Consider the following 6,109-nt stretch of genomic DNA (forward strand, 5'->3'; position numbering starts at 1 on the left):
CTGTTTTTCTCCATTACTTGTTCCAGTTATGTTGAACTAGCAGATGATAATAACTGCACATGAACTGGAAACTTGTAAAATCCACCCAGCTAATTTCCAGTCCTACTGGAAACTGTTGCTGCAGTGGCAGCGAACAGTTTCTCTCTTCCTGCCTTTTCCCTGCTCACCTCCTTTGGTGACCTTTCACTTCAGTTTCTCCAAGTTACCAGAGCACCCTGAGCGAGAACTGCAGTCATTCAAGTTATAAACCAGATACCACTTAGAGAAAAATAATGTCAATGATTATTAAACTGATAAAATCACTAAAGTTGGGGTACGTGCTTAATCAAGACAGGACATCCTATGGCATCATGTGGACTCGGATTAATTTCAGGAAACGTCACCAGCTGCTGTCCCAGCAGAGTAAGCCATGGGGCTGGGCTCCAAAAGATCCACCTACACTTTCTATACCCAGAATTATATTTATTGAGGAAACCCTTCTTTTATTAAATATGTCTTGCTATTTTTTCCTCCCTAATCTGTTTTTCAAAGCTATGTTGCCAAAACTTTACATACAAGAAGCATTACCTGGCAGCAGCAATCACTAATTATTATACACCGTTTCTTATTGCTGTCACAAGAGCAGGCTGCCACTGGACTTGCACGTTCTCGCACTGCTCTGTTGTGATGAGCGTTAGGCACAAGGTTCAGTTTTTTTAATGATTGCCAAGCTCTACTTCCTTCTGAAAACTCTCTGATTCAATGGACTAAACTACTACATCCCAACATACGGGTCAGGGACGTAGCACCATTTTATGACAGCTAGCTGGTAGCTGCATTCATTTCCCCGTTCTTGTAATACACGATTTTGCCACTGAAAGTATGACTAATGAATTTTAATCCATATTATTTGTCCACAAATTGCAAAGGCAGCCCTGACACACACAGAGCTGAGCTCTCATTTCTCTATCTTTATTCAATCTCCTCACCTCTTTTTTTTTTTTTTTTTTTTTTTTTTTTTTTTTTTTTTTTTTTTTCTTTTTTTTTTTTTTGCTTCTTTTGGCTATTTCAGTATTGGATCCCAGGCAGTTTTTATTCTCAGAGTAAACTGCTGACTAGTTCTCTAGTCACTCTGACAGCGGGATACATATGACCTGTTCCAATTTATAGTTCACAAGGGTATTACTATATTTGCATGTTCAGTAGCAAAACCGATGCAATGACTGAACATTCCCACACTCAGGAGCAATCAGGGGATTAACATAATTTTTAATAGCTGCACATAACACATTTGAGGTTGTTCTGAGAGTAAAAGCCAGGGAAAAAACAAATCCATTCACTGCTGACAAAATTACTGAATGTTGGACTTCAGCGACTACAGCCCATGGTCAATGCCTCTTCTAAGACTAACAGCCATTGATTTTACTTCTTAATTTCAGGCCTGTACTCACAAAACAGCTGCCCTTCAAAAGTCCTAGCCCTCTTTTGTGCTCTGACAAGCGGAGCCAAAAAATACACAGGCCAGCATATGGTCTGTGCTCAGGTCAGAGGATGCATCACCACCACAAATTAGATCTTGAACAAGAGACAGGAGGAAAAACGGCCATGAAAGCTGATGAAATGAGACATAGGGAAGGCAAGACCCAGGACTTCAGTTACAGCATCTGTAATTATTTCCCTGTAATAGACTCCTGAAACACACCCATGTGAAAGCCCACTTTGCCTTTGTGGTTCTGCTACGTTACAAGCCAGCCTAGTTCGGTCACCAGTCTGCTGCAAAGGAATTCCAGTCACCAGTTCCGTGGGTACGGGCTTGTTACAAGGTCTTGGTAAAAAAAGTCTCCCCACTACTTCTAGACCTGAGACTAAAGGACACACTCCTCAACTCTGGCCTCCTGTTATAACCCCCTTCTCCGGAAAGCTGGACATCCTTCAACCCTCAAAACCACTGCTCCTTGGCCTCCCCTCCCACCAAGCACAGACACATCCCAGGGCTCCATCTCAGCTGCGAGCTGCCCAAGCCTCTCTGGGGAACATGTGGTAGCAAAATCAGGATGTCAGTAGAGATCAGCCACTAGCCACTTTCATCTCAGAAAACTGCAGTTGTGATATTCATGCTGCTAATCTGCCTTCCTCCGTGCTGCAGGCTGGATGGAGTTCCTCCTTTGGGTCCTCCTGACGCAGCAGCGGTTGCCTTCCTTTTCCCCAGGATAAAGCAGGGCTGCATGGGGCATGCTTAAGCACTCCCTGTTTACCCTGGAGCACAGGAGGTTGGATTCATCTCACCTGAGCTGCCTGGATTACAAGTCCCAGCTTCTCTATACAGACACCGGTAAGAAACAAGCACTGGAAGGGAATTCAGCTCCTCAAAACACAGATGGGATCAGTCTGGGCTATGGGACAGAAGATGAAATTTGGGAATTTTTCAGAACCGGGAGGCTGTTCTGTAGACAACAATTCACGTGGCAAGGCCGTCCAAAAGCCAGGGACACAAAATTGTACTAACCTTGGCAAAAGATGGTCCACAAACTCTAACCGACTGTCATGTTGGAATCAGAGGGGATGCTGGGATCAGAAACCTGAAATCAGAGGGGCTTACATCAGCAGTCTGGCCAAGTCCCCCCAAAAACCAGATATTGCAGTCACATTGCTTCTAGAGAAAATGCTAATTTTACCAAACTGGTAATTTCTGAACTCATCATTAGCTCTGGCTATGCTATTTATCAATAAAGTGGAAGAAAAAATGGTGGCTCCCCATCTCTTTACATTTCCCCACAGAAAAGTATTTATTATGCTGCTTGTCTGGATATGGGTTAAATTAGCCAGTAATGAACTGATCCTCTAGCTAAACTTACTTTCTATTAAGCAATTCATTTAAAAATCAGGAGATCCTTTAGACAGCTGAAGTGGCCTTTATCAGCAGGCACTAATTCAGCATTTTTCCTGTAAAGAAAGAGCTCATTATCCACACACTCCTCTGGGATCTCTAAACAGAACGCAGCAGTCCCAGAGCCCGTTCCCAAGCTAAAGTTTTAGGGAGGCTCACTCTGAATTTATTAAACAGGAATTTACTTTCTAGTAGGAGGAAGAGTTTCTGACATCGGCTTTGGCAAGAACATGTAACTAAGACAGACTGCACAGGTACGTGCTATTTCAGGTAGCTCTGCAAGTCTCCTTTCACAAGTTACTTGGCTGCTGAGTCGGCCTGTCATCATGCAGTGACTTTCATAACAGGACTGCAACTTTGTGATGCAATTATTAATACAGTACCACTACTACCTACTCCTTTATGATCACAGCTTTTGGCAAAAGGGGACAAAGGTATTGTTAATTGCTATACAGCAAATTCATTACAAAGGGTGAAGTATTATTTACCTTTCTCTACACCCAAATTTTCTACTTATGGGTTTTCAGGTGTTTAAAGTGGAGTTAATAGCATTATTTTTAAATAATATTATACTCTGCTTCCTTTGACTACACTGCTACACTGTGAACTAAACGCTTGGCTGCCTGTCATGGGCACGTGGAAGGAGTTCAAGATGAGGTCGAGTGACAAACACATCCTAGCATGCCCCAAACTTTGTGCTGAAAGCATTGACTAATAAAACCAGGTGTGATTCTTGCTTCTCATGACCTGTAAAGACAGACTGAATTGCCACAGAAAAAAATGTTACAATATCCTGAACAGAAAACTCAAAGAGGGTGGTTATGAAACCTCTTGGATTCGGGGAAGGCAAGCCTGAACATGCCAAGATATGAAGGCACCTCAAAAAGACTGAGGTAAGATCAGATTTATGATCAAATCAGCTAAAGTAAGAGTGTTTCTCAATTCTGATAGTTAAAAATACTTTGGGGAAGGAAACAAAGATTACTGTCGTGTATAGCTCAGGTAAGGCTACCTCAGGAGCACAGAAAAATAAAGTGTAACGTTGAGTAATTTTATACTGGACACATCCAACAAACTTGACCACACTCACGTGGATCTTAGACAGTAAGTTTCTGTTAGCACAATTATGACCAGTGATGAGGCTTCCTATTTTTGAGGCTCTGGAATTACTACTTTGCCTTCCACTCAAAGAACGGTCACAAAACCTTTCCAGAGAAAAAAAACAACCAACAAGACCCAAAAAAACCCAACCACTTTCCCTGCCCGTAGGTACATGCAATCTACATCAAGCAGCTCTCAAAGAATGGTCACAAAACCTTTCCAGAGGAAAAAAAACAATCAACAAGACCCAAAAAAACCCAACCACTTTCCCTGCCCGTAGGTACATGCAATCTACATCAAGCAGCTCAAATGTCTTTGCTGAAACTTGTTTTTCACCACTGTTGAGAAGTATATAAATAACCATTTCGGTCCTTTCGACTACAACTTCTTCCAGGTAGACACCTGCAGCTTGACTGGGCCCACTGAAGTCCACTCAACTTTATACAGAATAACTACAAAATAGAAAGCTCCCAAAAAATAAAACTATGTGATGAAATCCTACCAGAAAGATCACTCTTTTTAAGCACAAATCAAACAGAAAACTTATCCCCTTCAACACTAGCAGCAAAAGACAGTACTGAAAAAGATCAAAAAGCATTTTGTGTGCTGCAAATAAGTCTATCTTGAAACAAACACCAATTTAGCTAACTCAGCACACACTTATTTCCATGAAAGGGGAACTTACTTCAACCTGTTCTTAACTGCTTTAAGATAAGCTGAAATAAGTCTGGGCACAGCCTTCTGCACAGGTTTCACTTAGGATTAGTCTACATAAACTGCTCCATTTCAGTCATAAGATCAGACCATAGAAGACCCTGTAACGTGGATGTTGTTACAGAAAATAAAGACAATTGCGCCAGTATAAGCAATTGTTGTACAGGCTGCCTTTGCAAAAGAGCTAGAGCTTTTTTTTTTTTAGTGACATAAGTACATACAGGTTGTAAACAGTATCAGTCTATTTATTTTTGTAAAAGGTAACTGTTTTCCTAAATAAAATTGCTCCAGTGTAATAAAGGCATGTGTAAATCCAGCCTGAAGAATACTAACTAACAACGCTTTACAAGAAGCTTTGCTTACAGACTAACCCACAATTTTTGAGCCCAGTAATTCACTGTTTTGGTGCTTACATCACTGAAAATGCTTCTATGAACCGAGGCAGAAGCATTTATAACTCTTAAATCCAGGTGACTGTCAGCAATGCAGTCTCACAGTCCGGGCACTGGGGTAAACAAGACACACCTCAAAAGGGAGCGCTGTGCCTTTCTGTCGATTCCCCAGACACAACTTCCTTCCTATTAACAGTTCGTGATTGCTGCTAATGCCAGCAGGAAGGATTGCGACTTTGTGGTGAGGATAAGGCAGGCACAGGGAGCACAGGTGATTTTTCTGCCTTAGAGCCATAACCTACTGCTACAACAGGATTTGGGTTTGCAGCAACCCTGGCAAAGTAATTCAAAACACTCTCCCTACAGAGATGTGTTCTCAGCCTCCCAGGTTTATGCCCAAGATTGTTAGCATTATTATTACCCCTACCCTGAAAAGCCTAAGGTCACTGAAAAGGCAGCACAGAGAGAGCAGGATCAGAGACGGGGAAGGTCACAACACAAAAAGGTGCCTACGAGCAGAGGCAGGCTGAGAGTGCACCTACTGCACCTGTTTAGGGGAAAACCCCTCAGAAACTCCTGCTCCCTTTCAAAGCACAGTTCGGCCAGAAAGGAGGGAGAAAAGGAAAGGTAGACTCAAGCCTAAAAACATGCTTAAGAATAATAATGCACCAGCCTACAACCCCAGAACATGCGCAGGAGAGGAGCGTGACCATCCCTGAGTAGGATGTTCCGGGCTCCGGGGGTGGTGGTCACAACTAGCAGCCTCACCAAGGGCACCGGGCGCAGTCCAGGCCCCGAGGCCTCCTACACAGTACAGGGGAAAGGGGCAACGTGTCAAAGATGCAGGGATGCAGCGCTAACTCAAGGGATAACAATTCCAGCCCCCTGCCAAACGCAGACAAGAGCATAGGCCCAAAGGCCCCTTCTCCAGGTAAACACGGAGGCATCCCCAGCCCCGTAGATGGCTCTCCCCCACTGCACACAAAGAAGGCCCCATACGCACTTCCCCAAACGCCCACAGGGGAAGGGCAGCTCC

Source organism: Fulmarus glacialis, unplaced genomic scaffold, assembly GCF_000690835.1.
Source record: "Fulmarus glacialis isolate BGI_N327 unplaced genomic scaffold, ASM69083v1 scaffold13135, whole genome shotgun sequence".
Taxonomy (NCBI): domain Eukaryota; kingdom Metazoa; phylum Chordata; class Aves; order Procellariiformes; family Procellariidae; genus Fulmarus; species Fulmarus glacialis.